General features: G+C 35.5%; 2 pseudogenes; both read right to left on the reverse strand.

The window, feature by feature from the left end:
- Positions 1-7,489: 7,489 nt before the first annotated feature.
- On the reverse strand, positions 7,490-11,353 carry LOC140695567 (olfactory receptor 5G25-like; annotated as a pseudogene).
- Positions 11,354-12,013: 660 nt separating this feature from the next.
- LOC140695568 (olfactory receptor 5G3-like) lies at positions 12,014-12,972 on the reverse strand (annotated as a pseudogene).
- Positions 12,973-17,943: the final 4,971 nt, after the last annotated feature.

Genomic DNA, 17,943 nt, shown 5'->3' on the forward strand with positions numbered 1-17,943 from the left:
CAGAACAAGACACAGTACTTCTCCCGCAGATAACATTGCAGCTGCCAGCATTTAACAACACTTTCTCTGAGTGACAACCGCCTTGTCACTCAATGAGAAAATGTATTTTCTAAAAGTATAGGCTAGCTAAAAATGTTCATTGTTAATTATACCAGCAAGATGAAACATGCCACTCTTACCAGGAAGATCTAAGTAAGTCACTTTGACATGGCTAAGGAGTCTCAATTTCCCACACAGGCACAGAGCTTCTCAGGAGGGACTTCCGGACACCACATTCCACATCCATCCACACTTTGTAGTTTCTAGGGAAACAGGACCCTGTGTCTGCACGGTGGGCGTGTTATGATATTGCCTCCTTAACATACAGCCTGCTTTGTTTTGAGCTTATCGAAAGTTTTCTTGATTTAAATTTCATGTAAACTCCACCCTTTTTAAAAATCCCACAATAACTTTATTTCCTCTTTGCTCAGTGAGATACCCATGGTGCTTCTGGTGTGTGATTGTCTCATTGGAATGGCTCAATAAAGCTGGCTTGGTCCAACTACAGACTTGTTCCTGGCTGTCTTAGGATGACTGAGCAAGGACACTCACCAAACTATGTGGCTAATTTAATGCAATTTCAAACAACATCTAAATATAATTTTTAATGAAACAATCTGCTTGAAAAATTTATGGAACAAAATGTATTTAAAAATAGCCAATATAGTTTCTAAAAAGAAAAATTAAGATATTCAATGCAGATTTAAAGCTATCATAATTAAAAGAGTAAAGTGTTTTTACTAGAACAAAGAGATGAATAGAAAAGGACAGGAAACCTTTAGAAAAACCACAGGCAGACCTAGGCATGTATGTCAACTGACTATGAATAAATATTTTATTCCAAGTAAGGAAAGCCAAGATTCAACAAGTCAATATTCATAAAAAAAGTGTTACAATAGTTGAATGGCCATTTGAGAAAATAAATACTGTTAAAATTCTACCCCACATCACTTAAATTTAAAAAATCTTAACTATAAATGTATTATATGAAAATAGTGAAGAAAAGTGTTATGATTTATTTTTAATGGTCTTCTTATACAGAACATAAAAACCACATGAAGAACATGTTGCAAATTTTACTACATCACAGTTTTAAACAAATGTATGCCAACATGCATTCTAAGTATCAAGACACACAGATTGGGAAAAAAATATTGAAACATATATTATAAAGGATTAAAATCAGAACACACAAAGAACTATCATTAATCATCAGTTAAAATAGCAAATGCTCATTGTAATAATAGGCAAAAGATATAATGCATGCCACAAGAGTGGACACCCAAAGTCCCAATAAGAATTAAAAAAAAAACAAACTTAATTTTGCAAATAATCATGGAAGCCAAATTGAAAAAAAAAAACCTCATACTATTTTCACCTGTCAAATTGACAAAATAAAGAAATTTAAGAATATAAAACACTGATGAGACAGCCAGAAAAAAATGGCAATCACTCATGATGCAGGGTGGGGCCTCTGGATGGAAATTTTTCACTATTTTGACTTTTTTTGAAAAAGAAAGTACCTAATGACTCACAAATTCCATTACATAATATCTACCCCAAGGAAACACAATGGAAAAAGAATGATGTCTACTTCATCATTGTTTAAAATGATAAAAAAAAAAAACTGGAATCCGCATAAATATTGTCCACAAGAGCAATAGCAAAATAAACCTTGGTACAGTCATTCTATGGAATACTGTGCAGAAGTTTAAATAATAGGTAATTTTATATATGGAAACATGGTTATTTTTCCAAGACATGTGAAGAAGAAGCAAGTTACAGAATGATCTCTGCAGTATGGTTTTAGGAACAAGTTTTAAACCTTAATATGTTCATTAATTATAATTATTTAAATGTGTGCAAATAGAATAAAATAAAAGAGTCTGTAAGGATATACACCAAATTTGCAATCATAATTTCTGAGCAGAGAGGGGCCATGAACTGGTATGTGATGGATAATCAAAGGTGACTCCATGTGCACGCAAATTTGATACAAGGAGATTTTGGTACAAGGAGAAACAAAACCAAAATCTAAAAAACAAAAACAAAAACAAACAAACAAACAAAAACAAAGCATAAATACAGGACAGAAATAGACTCATGGACAGAGAATACAGACTTGTGGTTACCATGGGGGTAGAGGGTGGGAAGGGATAGACTGGGATTTCAAAATTGTAGAATAGATAAACAAGATTACACTGTATAGCACAGGGAAATATACACAAAATATTATCATAAATCACAGAGAAAAAATGTGACAATTAGTGTGTATATGTCCATGAATGACTGAAAAATTGTGCTGAACACTGGAATTTGACACAACATTGTAAAATGATTATAAATCAATAAAAAATATTAAAAAAAAGTGTAGTAATCTAGAACAAGCCCCTAAGGTATTCCAGCAATTTTAAAGAGAGAGAAGAAAAGAAAACAGCTACAATCAATTTGGGATGAGAAATGTGTGAAGCCTAGGAGGTAGAAAGTGAGAAAGTGAGAAACAATTGCAAGCTATGCATATGGAGTTCTAGATTTCTAAAATTCTAACAAGCTGAGAGAACTCCAAATTCACCCTTTACAAATAAGAAAACTGAGTTCCCAAGATATCTGAGCCAAGACCAGAGAAGGTGGCCAATACACCATCACTTACCAGCACGCTGTGCTAAAGCCCATGGTTGGCTTCATGATACAACACAACTGAGGTTGCAATGAATATGGAACAAGAAACAAGTATTTATAGAATATTCAAGTCTTACCAGACTCTGCTCCAAGTGCTTTGCAAACCTCAGCCCACTTGATTTCCACCCAAACCTGGATAAGAAACACTTTGTTATCCCCAATTTACAGAGCAGGCAGTAGAGGTTGTAAGTGCAGAAGGTGGAGCCTAAAGCCTGAGAGCGAGGATCTCATAGAATTATCTGATTTTAAGACACTGCCCTGGCTGAATACAGTCTATACTTTCAATGATGTCTCTCTCCCAAAAGGGAACCTAGACCTCTCTATGTCCCAACTCAATTCTGCATGTTCTTCATGGGATACAGAATCATCAGCCACTGTCCAAGTGCAGATTTAATGCTGAAGGATCTGTTGATTACAAAGCAAGCAATGAGGTCTCAGAGAAATAAGAGTTCAAGCTTACTCAATCACAGGGACTCTCAAACATCTGCAAACTGTGCTCTTGTTGATAGTTTTTCCATTAACCTTCCCATTCTGTGCTTTGAGCATGATGCCCATAAGCCAGTGCAATATTGCTTCCAGATGGCACCACACCTCAGGGTTTAGTGGGAGGTAGCTGTGCCCAGCCTCTCTCCCATTCAGGGCACGGTTGTTGCAGAAAAATGTGTTACAGCTCAGTGTTACAGCTCAGTTATGACAACAACATGGATCCAGGCGAGAGACCAAACAGTACTCAGAGATGGAGAACTCAGGTTTATTACACCAGCGAGCCCAGAGGCGTTAACACTTAAAGCTCTGGACCCTGTCTGTAGGTTTATACAGGCCTTTTATAGGCTGCCAGTTTTACACTTTGCAACATCATATGCAAATAAAGTACAACAGAAGTTGACCAACCAGGAATAAGCTCTGTAGAAATAGACCAATCAGGAGTGAGTTCCATGCAAATAAAGTATTACAAATGGATCAATCAGAAGTTAGGGAAGTGGACCAATCAGAAGTGAGAGTAATAACCAATCAGGAGTGAGAGTAATAACCAATCAGAAGTGAGCTCAGGGAACCAATAGAATTCTAGGTGTAAGTTAGCTGCTTTAGAGGCAAAAAGTGAGATTAAAACCTCTGGGCCAGGGAACCGGACTGTGATGGGAGGAGAGCAGCGGTCCTGCCTAGGGGTCCTGCCAGTCTTTCTATGGAGCTTCCTGCCTCACAGTCACTGGGTCCTTAAGAGGGATTTAACTTGACTGTAACCTCTTTGTGCATTTTACAGGATTTCACATTACTTCTTAGACTGTGTGCAACATTCTAACCAGATACGTGTGTATGTACCAAATAAACACATTTTAAATGTCATACATTTTTATTTTCCCATAAATCCATTTAACTCATTTTGAACTTCTTGAAGATAAACAGAGAAGCAGAAATGATAATAATAAAAAAAAGTCTAAACTTACATTTTAACGAATTCCTTTCTTCTTTAGAAAATTAAAATTAAAATGGAGTACAATTTGCATTCTTTTTCAGCATGCATTTCATCTCCTCACCTCCCCTCGCCCCACTCCCCACCCCCATACTCTGCACAGAGAAGTCAGACTTTCTAGGAGCCACTTGGTTTTATTATTAGTTTTCTTCCCAAGGAACTAATGATTCCACTCGGAAACATAATATTCTCGTGGTTTACAGTTTCCAGAAGTAGTTACATCATTTTTTGTCCTGGAAGAATTTATGTCCCTAAAGTATGCCATACCTTGGGGATTGTATTGCTAAGAAGGATGTAAATTAAAATGTTCTTGCTTTCTTTAAACACTTTTAAAAATCCACTGGGATCACAGTAATTGTTTAGATAAATGCCTTATTTCTTACCTCCTTCTTAAACTATTTAAAGAATAAATTTTAGTGCAATGATGTAATAATGTCTGCATTTTTCTCACAAGAAGTACCACAAAATTTCTGGAACTGCTCAACTAAAGTACATTATAATAGAGGATCCACCACAAGGGTGCCTTATTTGACATTATAATTGTTTATCTTTTTCCCAACACGGACAGGAAAATCACTGAGAATCAGAATGTATGAAGAGTTTCTATTCTATTCGTGCAGGTTTTTTTCCTGAGGAATTGAAAGAGGTTTCACTGACAAAGGCAAGCCCGATGCTACATTTTTAAGCTTCTATTGATGAATAACAGAGAGAAAAATGTACACATCTTAAGTGTACTGCTCAGTGATTACTACAAAGTGAACACAAACATGCAAGCACCACCTACGTCAAGAAATACACCATCTCCACCATCCACATCATGTCTGTGAAATTTATCCCTGGTTGAATAAATCTCTAGTCCATATATTGCATTGCTGTTAGTATTCTAATATATTGATATTTCACAAATGATTTATCCATTTCTGTGTTGTTGGGCATTTGAGTTGCTCTCAGTTTTTACATTTTGGGAATTTTTCTCCAAAGATCATCCAGTGAACACCATGTCCTTTGGTGTTCATGAGCACACATATCTCTTGGGAAGATACCTGACAGTAAAATTTCTTTGTTATAAGGTATGTATATATTCATATTGACTGATATTTCAAGGAGTTTTCCAAAACCCATTATTTACACTCCCATTAGTAGTTCATGAGAGTCAGTATTTGTCACTTTGGCCATCTCAGTGATTGTGGAGTGGTATCTCATTGTGCCTTTAACCACCATTTCCCTGATTTCTAGCGAGTTTGAGCAACCTATTGCAATATTTATAGGACATTTACATAACCAGTTTTATGAACTGCCTGTTCAAATGTCTTGCTCACATTTTTTGACTGGATTGCCTGTCTTTTTTAAATTTAATATTTATCCATATATTCCAGGTATATCAACTATATGCATTGTAAATACATTTCCCTTGCTGTGGTTTACATGTTTATGCTCTTCAGTGTAAGCCTAAGTTCTCAATTTTAATGTGATTCAGAGAATCAATATTATCTTTCATGTTTAGTATGTTTGTACCTTATTATTATTTTTTTAATTTGCAACCACCTGTAACAGAGATATTCTCCAATATTATCTTCCAGATGCTTTAATTCCTTGCCTTTCACATCTTGATCTCCAAATCATCTGGAGATGATCTTAGTGTGTATTGTGAGATGGGGGTAAATTCCATTTTTTTTCCATGCAGACATCCAATGGATCCAACATTATTTTTTAAAATCATTTTTTCTGTCCCCAGTATCAGCTTTGTCTTAAGTGAATATTGTTGAGAAAATGAGGATGCTAATTATACAGGAAGAAACCTGCTGTCAAACCAATTTACTCGAAGTATATCAGTATTTTCAAATGAAAATACACTGAAATGAGCAGAAACTTTATCAGAATCAATTTGCAAATACTGTCTTCCCAAAGTACACTGCATGAGAAAGCAGAAGTTATTATCTTTAACAGCTTTACATCATTGTATTATTTTATTTCGGCAAGGAAGAGAGATAATTAGGTTTATTTGCTTTTAATGGAGATACTGGGGATTGAACCCAAGACCTCATGCATACTACGCATGTCTTTTAAAGAAAGCCTTCAGAGATGACAGTGTGGGTCTCATTGAGTCTTGACTTACAATGATACAAAAACATGGTTTATCCCCCTCATTTCTTGGATATGTTGCTATGTTCCAATAAATAAAACACAGAAATATGTTTGAAAGAATATTGTATGTGGAAAAAATTAAAATGTGAGTCCAAATTATGAGGTCATGGGCAATCCATTGATTCTTCATGGCTGTTTGGCTCATTGTCTGTAAAAATGGAATTAATATCCTGCCTATGACACAAAAATCAATAAATAACAATAGTAATAAGTAACACTTTATTAAAGAACTGGAATGTATTCTACATTTCACATGCACAAATCATGGCAAAATCCCTGGAAGTTATTATTATGAGCAAAAAGTATAGGGGATGTAAAATACCTTGGTAAAACACCTCCTCTAAACATGAAAGTAGTAGTAGAGAGTGCTATGGTTGCATGATTCCTGAATAATTCACCTTTTCAATTTTATTGATATACGATTGACATACAATATTGTGTTTGCCCAAGGTGTATGACATGATGACTCAGTATTTATATATATTGCAACATGATTACTGTAATAAGTTTATCAATTCCCTAACAGAGTTATAAATTTTATTTCTTGTGATGAGAACTATTAAGATCTACTCTCTCAGCAACTTGCAAATATACAATGCAGTATTGTTAACTATAGTCACCACTGTATGTTACAGCCCTAGACGTATTTATCCTATAAGTGGAAGTTTCTACATTTTGACCATAGTATACTTTTTAACAGTTTGTGATTAATGAGTCAAGGTCAAGATCACAGACAATGAGAGATCTCAACATATTATAAGCAAAATAGAAATACTTCTAAGTCACTGGTTATGACGATAATATTTATTCAGGATATAACAAAGAACCTCTCATATCCTAGTCATAAATTTTTGTGTGTATATGAGTAACAATGTTTTTTTAAAGTCTTGGGATTCAGTAATCTACTTATCTGAGTTTAAAGTTCTAAAGTTCATCTCTGCTGAATAAGAAATAAGAAAAAACAAAATGAGAAAATTGTAACCTAAAGACATTTTGTGACTTATCGATGACAGAGTAATAAAGAGTGAATCTCAACACACAATTTGCAGTTTTTCCATCGTACATAAATATTAGCTCTCACTCTGCAGTACAAATGATGTTCTAATTTATTTACCTTCTCAATCTATAATACAAACAATGTCATAGTTCACTTACTCAAAAGAAATTTCTTCCTTTCAAATGTTCTTCTGAATGAATCCTTGACCTCTTTGTTTCTTAGGCTGTAGGTAAGTGGGTTTAACATGGGAATCACAGCTGTGTAGAACACAGAAACCACTTTGTTAATATTCAGGGAGAAACTAGAACTCCAACATACATAGATAAAGAAGAGTGTCCCATAAAGGATGGAGACAGGTGTCAGGTGTGAAGAGCAAATGGAAAAGGCTTTCCACTTCCCATCAGCAGAATGGATCCTCAGGATAGCGATGACAATGTAAACATAGGAGACCAAGGTGATCACACCACTGAGTACTCCTAGAGCTCCAGCCAAGATGAAAAGTAAAAATTTACTGATCTGTGTGTCTGCACATGCCAGAGAGAGAACAGGAAGGTCACAGAAGAAGTGATTGGTGATATTCTGACCACAGTAAGGCAGGTGAAAGGTGAAAGTTATGTGGATCATGGTGATTTTAAGACCCATGGCAGCATAAGGCCCTACCACCAGGTGCATACAGACTTGCTGGGACATGGGTGTGCACAACAAGGACTTACAGATGTCCATATACTGATCATATGCCATGGAAGCCAGAGGGAAACACTCAGTCACTACAGACCAAAAAGCCAGATCTGGGCAACACAACCAAAGAAAGAGAAGACTTTTTTCTCCACTAGGATGTCAGTCTACAATTTGGGACCAATGACAGAAGAAGAGAAGCAGACATCTACAAAGGACAAGTGGCTGAGAAATAAGTGCATTTGGGTGTGGAGTCGAGAATCCATCCAAATGAGAGTCATTATCCCCATGTTTCCCAGAAGAGTGACAAGATAAACCAATAGAAATATCATAAAAAGAAGAAGCTGGTGCTGGAAGTGATTTGTTAAGCCCACAAAAACAAACTCAATCACCAAAGTGTGATTTCCATTATCCACTTCTCTGATCTAATCTGTAACGAGAAAGAGAGAGATTTTTCCTTTGAATCAATTCATAGTTGGACTTATTTTTAAAAATAAATACAACTTCTATGTTTTTACATTTTGCAGAGTAGACTGACAGATGACAATCCTGCCTTCGACCTCTAGGTGGTCATCATAACTACCTACTAACTATCTGTGTGATACTGAGTAAGTCGCTGAACCTCACTGGGCTTTTCAGTTTCTTCTTGATCAAAACAGAATTTTTGAAGGGAATCAGAATTTTAGGTGTAGGAGTTCCCCTTGGAGATTACCCAAGGCAAGTCCACATTATTAACTGTGTTCAAAAGCCCCTGCTTTTGAATGGAGGATATTTTAAGACATATTTCATAGATAAGGTATTATGTGAATTTGATGAATTCAGGCTGATAGCTCTCACTCTCACCTTGGGTGATGGGTGTTAAGAATCTATCTTCCTTGTCAATTCCTTTAGATTCTAGAAGAATAGTGTTGTATCTACAGGATAACTTCTGAAGCCTAAGAAGGAGTGCAAGCTCAGACAAAAGAAGCTGGTTTTTGAACAGGATTCAAAGGCCACAACAGTGTCTACTCTGTGATGCTTTCTCCAAAACACCTCCTGGTGTATCCTTTTCATCCTTAAGATATTATTTTTCTTTCCCAGCTTCTGATAATACTCCACTGGTTACAACACTGACTCAGTATTTAAGAACCAGTCTCTTACTATGGACTAAAAACTTCAAAGGAGTTTGACAAGATTAACCAGTGTATATACTAACAGTATGAGGAATGTAGGTGTTTTAGAGAATAATGACTAAGAATGTCCTCACATTGATGTTCGACACCAAATCTCAGATCCAGGAAGCTCAGAGAACACTAAGGAGGATAAATGTCAAAAACAAACAAATAACTATACCTAAGCATAAAAATTTCAAAATACAAAAAAATCAAAGGTAAAGAAAAAAGTCCTGAAGGAAGCCAGAAGCAAAAACAAAAACAAAAACAAAAAAAAACAACATCTCTTGAGAAACCGTATCTCATTAAAATTGATGCCCTCCTCCTAGGCACCAATAGTGTATATCAGGGGATTTCAGTGTCTGGAGGCATTCATTGATGTAGAATTTCTCTGCTCCTCATATTGGAATCCACCCTTTCATTCCAAAATATGGAGAACCACTTATAGACCTATGAGATGAACAAAAAAATGTAACTCCAAGTGAATTTCCATCACATCTAATATGAAGAATCAGCTGGGAATACTTCTCACTAATAAAAACAAAGCAAAACCAAAAACATTATCCTAATATGCAACATGTTACACTTATAAAGTCTGAAGGAAAAGAATATGATGCTGCAGTGTTGACAGGGTAATTAATCCTCCAAATGGAAGCCACACTTATGTAGTGCATGAAAAACAAGCAGAGTTATACATGTAATCATGGTACAAAGAGTATTCTAGACAGAAAAAACATCAGGGCATCAGAACTGCAGTAACTAGAGCTTCAGAGGACAGTTGGTTTTGCATATATTTGCACATATTTGCATATATTTACAGAAGGAACTCAGCCATTGAGGAAATTTATAATTACCACTTGCTTCCTACTGTTCTTCTCCCAATCCCCTTTCAATGGATGTTAAATCATAAATGCTTAAGGAACAATTAAAAGATAGAAAACACTTCGAGCATCATACTAGGAAGTGATCATCTCAAAAGGTGACTTGTGATTTGAGACACGTTACACAGTGAAGACCCAGAATAGAGGCACTTTAAGGCAAAATTTGACTGGGAAAGAAACTGTTGTGTCCTTCTAGATAAAAAATAGGAAAAATATCTTTTCCCTTTGTCACACCTAGGCCCAAGTTTTAACAATTCTTAGTAAAATGGTGCTGGAAAATTTTACAAGACTGACAATTAGTGATGTTAGTTTTATATGGATACATTTAAGGTAATATTTACTGTTCCTTTCAAATCTCATCACACTTGCATTGTGTCACTTTTAGCATTCTGCTATCATTTCAAAGGTTTTAGTCAAGAGAAAGCATACCACTATGTATAGAAGTTATAGACTATGTGGGTGGAGGAAAATGCATATCTTTAGAGGGAAGAAGTGAGAGACAGAAGCACAGAGTGGCTGAGAACCTCTCCATTTTACTTAGGTTTTGAACAATATTTCAGTAACCAATGTTCAGAAGTGTTTCATAAAGTCAGAGAATGGTGGAATGTAGAAGCAGCATTTAGAGAAGGCTACTTAAGTTCATCCTCCTCAATTTATCTATTTACTGATAAATTTATTCATTCAGTTTTGACACAGACTGTGGCTTTTCAAAAGTGAATCTTAATTACAAAGGTAGACATATTTGTTATAAAACAAGTTCAACAACCCAGATGAGGATGGAGCACCACCCCACCCTCCTGCTTCCAATGGGCATGCCACTGAAGTAACCAGTGCTCACAGTTCAGTCTGTAGCCTTCCACACTTGTCTCTATCATCTTGTATAATGCGCATGCCAATATATTCTACACAGTAGGTAGACTCTGCCCCCACATTATTTTTACTAAGTGTAATCAATTCTGCAGATTTCACTTTGACTTGGGATTTTTTTCCATTCACTTATAATAGTATCAGGGAGTTTCTTCCAAACAAAAGCACAGATATCTAAATCATTCTTTTTATAATTAGCTGCATAATGATTCATAGGAAGAAGATTTGCTTCTCCTGAAACAAAATCAGACTGTATCCTTTTATCCCCCCTATAAATCATGTTGCAAAACTTGTGTCTGGTATTTATATTTCTATAGCATAAATTTCTGAATGTAAGATAGCTAGGTCAAAGATCAAGTGCATTTTACTAGAAATCATCAAATTAGTTTCTGAAAATGTACCCACTATAGTGAAGTGTAGAATACCCAAATGGTGACCTTACCAGCATTGCAACCTAATCAGCTTAATGTTCGCCAATCTGATAGATGGAAAAACAAAAACAAAAACAAAACAGATTGCAATTTCATTTCATTTACTTAAGCAACTGAGAAGTTGAGCAATTTTTGTATATATTTATGCTTTTGGCCATTTGTATTTCCAGTTATGTCATTGCCCATTCATTTGTTGGTTAATTTCTCTACTGTGTTTCATATATATGTATATACATGTTCCAACATTTTCCTGTTGGGACACTAACTCATTGTAAGTCACTTGTTCTACAGCTGTTCTCTCACTTTCCATAGTTCAGCTTTTATCAAGGTCTATCATTTATGGTCCTTTATGGATGGACTTTGTTGATCTTTCTCTTACAATGTTTGCTTTTCTGGGCTGGAATAAAATGTCTTCTCACCTGTAAGAAGATACAAATTTTCTCCTGGACTTTCTTCTGGCATCTCTTACATTTCTACTTTCAACATGTATGTAAAATATTTTATATTCCCCAACATTTTGCAAAGGAGCAGACTGAAGAAGAACAATATAAACAATATGTCTAGTATATGAATGATCTTGAAAACAGCAGACCAAGGAACTAAGGGGAATGTCTCATTCTCAGTACTGTCTTCTCTTGACCACACATAACTGAATTAACAAGAGTGGTGCAGCACAATTAGAATTCTATTTTATCTATTAAAAATTCTTTTTTCCTTTCAAACTTCCTACTGAATGCATCTTTCACCTCCTTGTTCCTCAAGCTGTAGATGAGGGGGTTCAACATGGGGGCTACCACAATATAAAACAGAGAAATTAATTTATTGATATTTAGAGAGGAACTTGAACTAGGTTGGACACAGGTGAAGAAAAGAATCACACATAGGATGGAGACAACTGCCAGGTGAGAAGAACAAGTAGAGAAGGCTTTCCTCCTCCCATCAGCAGTCTGGATCCTCAGCATGGCCACCAGGATGCAAACATAGGAGACAATGATGATTCTCAGGCCACTGAGAACTCCTATGGCTCCTGCAAAGATGAAAAGCACCAACTTATTGATCCAGGTGTCTGCACACGCCAGGGAAAGCAGTGGTGAAATATCACAGAAAAAGTGATTGATGATATTTGGACCACAGAAGGGTAAGCAAAACATGTGAATTGTGTGCATCATGGTGCTTAGAAGACCCACAGCATAAGGGCCCAGAACCAGCTGCACGCAGACCCTCTGGGACATAATGAGGGTGTACAGCAAGGGCTTGCAGATGGCCACATACCAATCATATGCCATGGAAGCCAAGAGAAAACACTCAGTTTCCACAAAAAGACCAAAGAACCACATCTGTGCAGCACAACCCATGAAAGAGATGACTGTTTTTCTACAAAGATATCACACAGCATCTTGGGGGCAATGGAAGAAGAGGAAAATGTGTCTACAAAGGACAAGTGGCTGAGAAAGAAGTACATAGGCATGTGGAGTCTGGGATCGATCCATAGGAGAGTGATCATCCCCAAATTAAGCTCCAGGGTGACAAGGCAGACAAAGAGAAAACTAACAAATAGTACCATCTGCAGGTGGAGATGATCTGTGAGGCACAAGAAAAGGAATTCAATCACTGCCGTCTGATTCTTATTTTCCATTGGTCATCTGTAATTTGTTAATAAGAAAGAGAAACATTTTATTAGTTTAAAATATATCATTAAGAGTAACAAATAATATTTTAATTCAATGACAGAATATCTTAAACAGACTTGTTACAGAAAAGTATTGAAGTAATGTCAAACTGGAAGATAATATTCCTAGATACTAGTTCAGGACAGTTGATACAAAGATCCTGTGTCAACTTGGATATTCACCCTTGACCTCTGCTCTCTCCCATCAAGAGTCCAACTCTATTATCCAAAACTCCTTCAAGTTCTAAGCTTGTACATGAACTGTTCCCCAAGTTTCATATTACTGTATGATGGGATTAAAAAAAAAACAGATGGAAGACCTTACTGGGAATATTGTAAAACTAATGATATTCAGATCCTAATATATGACATCTGGGAAAGACTAACCAGAGGAGTTCTTGATCTTACAGCATGATCAGTACCATTGTAATACTGTTAAGACACAATTCACATGTGTGTTTTTCAGTTTGTTCCCTACTTCCAGTTGTAAAAAGATGTGGAAATGATAACACACACAAATGACAGAGGTTACTCATATAAAATGATATGCTGTCACAGAGGAAATGGGGAGGCTGTGCCTGTAAGATGAAGTGATCTGGTAAATGTTGGACAGCAACACATCATGGAAATTGTGTACAAAACTAAGCACCCTTTGTACCAAAATCACATGGAATTACTTTATGTGATTGCCCATATTTCATATAAACTAATTTTAGGGCACTTATCCTGAAATCTGTCAGGCAATATCAATTATAGTAATAATATATGTAAAATGTCAAATGCATAACAGTTTATGCAGAGAACACATTCAAAAATATGTTATTTCTGACTCACTAGCAAGGAAGAAAAAAAATCAACTGTTTTAAATTCCTAAGGGAAGATCACTATGTAGGATACTTTTTGTGAAAAAAAAAAACACTTTCAAACAACATTTATTACCACTGAAATTAATGTCTTCTTTCAGTAAAATAGAAGCAATATATTACTCTTAAGTCCGACAAAGACAAATATCTTATGGTATCCCTTATATTTGGAATCTGAAAAATGATACAAATTAACTTATTTATAAGACAGAAATAAACTCACAGATACAGAAAACAGATAGTTACCAAAGGGGGAAATGGGAGGAGGAATTAAATTAGGAATTTGGGATCAACAGCTACACAGTACTACATATAAAAGAGATAAACCACAAGGATCTTCTGCACAGCACAGGGCACTGTATTCAATACCTTGTAATTACCTATAATAGAAAGGATCTGTAAGAGGAGAACATATATGTAACTGAATCACATTGCTGTACACCTGAAACACTGTAAATAACTATACTTCAATTTAAAAAATTTAAATCAATATACCAATCTTGAATTATATAGTAATTATATGTGGAGCTCAGTCTATGAAAAAATTAGTGAATATATCTATTTGATTTATGATATTTATCATTATCATGATCATTTGCTTAATGCTACATGGAGTATATTTTAAGCACAAAGAAAATTCTAGGCTTAGATATGAAGCCTTTTCCATTGCATGAATGTTTTCCTTTTTATCCATCCAAATATGCCAGTATAGTTGTGTGGAGATAGTGGGTTGAACAGACTGCTTCTGGTCTTTCGTTAAACCACTATTTACTTATTTAAATGTAAGTTATTTTCAGTCTTCTATTTTTAAAAATGCAGGATTATCTCTATGTTACTTTCACAGCTAACATTCTATGACCTTAGAATTCTTTATGGACATCACAGTATCTCTATCTCAAAAAGAAATAAACAAGAAAATCAGTTCAGGAAAAAATCACTGAAAAGACCAGTTATTTACTCTCATAAGGATGTGAAAAAATGCCAGTCTGCTGTCTTTAGAGAACCTGGGCTGGGGAGGGGGATAATACATTCCTAAAGTGCAAACTCATCCTGTTGCTTCTCCACCATATTTCAAAAACTTCAGTGTCCAAAATGCATTGTCTTCACTTCTCTAAGGATATCCTTTGTGTATCTCCATTAATTGCTTCAAGGGACGTAACCATTTTCTAGAAATAAGGATGGAATTTTCAACTTCCCTCATTGTGACAAACTTTTTTAAGAATATTTCTTAGATTTTCTAGATACTTGGCAAAGAAGACAAATCCCTCATCTTGAATATCTTGGCAGTTAAGAGATACTCTTTGACCTGCACATTGATTCACATGTTGTACAGAATAAGGGAATTTTTCTTTTGGAGTTTTCAAAGATTTAGAGCCAGGTCCCCAAAGAACTAAAAGCTCAAGAGCTTATACCTAGAGGGACAAAGTTAACATGGTCTCAGTGGCATTTGGACCAAGTGTTATTTACCAACTGTATCTATTCTCAAAGAGAAAACTGCTAAGAAAACAACATGTTTTTTCCCACTTTAGGATCCTCTACCAACAAAAGAGAGCTCTCTTTCCTATGAGTGGGGAGTGATACGTTGAGAACCCAGCACCAACTTGGAGGACGTAGCTTGCTGCCTAGTTTCTGGATCCACATTGCCTGCAAACCTTAATTTCATCACTTACTGGCTGTGTCACTTTGAGCAAATTTTTAAATCTCTCTGTGCCTCATTCTTTTAATCTCCAAAATTAGACAATATCTGATAAAAAAGAAAACATCAATTCAAAGTAGCATTTTCTTATCTCAAGGCAAAAAATGAAAAAAACAGTCACCAGACTCCTAAAGTACAACAGATGACTGTCAGCTTGAATATATGAGGAAATGTACAAAGAAGAAAAGGTCTAAAAAGATAAGTTTAATTTGGATAAACTGAAGTTAGGGGAAAGGCATTCCAGGCAGTGCTAATAAGATGAACAGAAGCAAGGAAGCTAAGTCAAGGCAGTTGTTTGAGAGGGGAGGGTCACAAGAGAGAGAAGAAATGTATAGTCTGGTACAGAGGGTGAACTGTCTCAGTCACCGGCTTCTCTGAGAACCTAATTGTTTATCCCATCAAGAAGATCTGTTAACTCATTCTTTCAACCCCAATAACACTTCATTGCTAGCTCATTTTTAACCCCTATTAAGTATCTGTCTCAAAAGTTCATCAATAATTGGTGTTGTGTACATATTTATTGAATTAGTGGAAAACAAATCCACAAAACCTGTGTAATTCATAATGGCTCATATTTAGTAGATAAAATTATGCTATCTACTTTTGATTAAAGATGTCAGGAAAATAGTATTTATACCTGTTATTTGTCTTAAAAACCACTTAAAAGCAATGAGAAAACAACAAAAACAGATTTTTTTAAATGGCACTTCATTAAATCTACAAAAAAAAAAGAAATATGGAAAATAAAAGGAAGAAGTATTCCATTAACAAAACTATAGGCAAGTAACATGCTACTATGCATAGAAAACACTAAAGACTCCACATGAAAAATAAAATATTTAGGAACAAACCTGACCAAGGAGGTAAAAGACTTATAAGCGAGAACTATAAAATATTAAGAAAATTAAAGATGATTTAAAGAAATGGGAAGATATCCCATGCTCTTGACTGGAAGAATTAATATTGTTGAAATGGCCATACTACCCAAGGCAATATGCAGATTCAGTGCAATTCCTGTAAAATTACCAATGACATTTTTCACAGAACAGGAACAACAAATTTTTTTAATTTGTATAGAAACACAAAACACCCCAAATAGCCAAAACAATCTAGAGAAAGAAGACCAGAGCTGGAGGAATCACACGCCCTGACTTAAAACTATACTGCAAAGCTACAGTAATCAAAGCAGTATCTAACTGGCACAAAAACAGACGTCCAGAAATAAAACCATGCACTTATAGTTAATTAATCTACAACACAGGAAACAAGAATATATGATGGAGAAAAGACAGTCTCTTCAATAAGTGGTGCTGGGAAAACCGGACAGCTACCTATAAAAGAATGAAATTAGAACATTCTGTAATGCCATATATAAACACTCAAAGTGCGTTAAAGACCTAAATGTAAGAAAGACTGGACACTATAAAATTGCTAGAGGAAAACACAGGCAGAACAGCTGCCTGCAAATAAATAAAACTAGAACACTCTTTCACACCATACACACACACAAAAAACTCAAAATGGCTTAAAGACTGAACAAGAGACAAGACTAAATTTATAAGCCTCTGCACAGCAAAGGAGACCATAAACAGAATGAAAATACAATTTACAGAATGGAAGAAAATATTTACAAATGATGCGACTGACAAGGCTTTAATTTCCAGAATATACAAAGAGCTCATACAACTCAATAACCAAGAGACAAACAACACAATCAAAATTCAGCAGAAGATCTAAATAGACATTTCTGCAGTGAAGACATACAAATGGCCAACAAGCACATGAAAAAATGCTCAGTATCACTAATTATCAGAGAAATGCAAATCAAAACTACTGTGAGGCATCACCTCACACAGGTCAGAATGGTCATCATTAAAAAATCCACAAATGAGAAATGCTGGAGAGGGTGTGGAGAAAGGGTGACCCTCCTACCCTGTTGGTGGGAATGCAGTTTGATGCAGCTGTTATGGAAAACAGTATGGAGATTCCTTAAAAAACTGAAAATAGTTTTATCCTATGTCCAGCAATCCCATTCCTGGGCATATATCTCAGGGAACTCTAATTTGAAAAGACACCTGCACCCCAATATTCACAGCAGCACTATTTACAATAGCCAAGACATGGAAGCAACCTAAATGTCCATCAACCTATGACTGGATAAAAAGTTGTGTGTATATGTATACACACACACACACACACATATACAACAGAATACTATCAGTCATTAAAAAAGAAAAAATAATGGTATTTGCACCAATAGGGATGGGACTAGAGATCATCATACTAAGTGAAGTAAGCTAGAAAGAGAAAGAAAAATACCATATATCATTTTTATGGGACATCTTTAAAAACAGTACACAAATGAGGTTATTTACAAGA

The sequence above is a fragment of the Vicugna pacos genome, unplaced genomic scaffold (genome assembly GCF_048564905.1).
Source record: "Vicugna pacos unplaced genomic scaffold, VicPac4 scaffold_410, whole genome shotgun sequence".
Lineage (NCBI taxonomy): Eukaryota > Metazoa > Chordata > Mammalia > Artiodactyla > Camelidae > Vicugna > Vicugna pacos.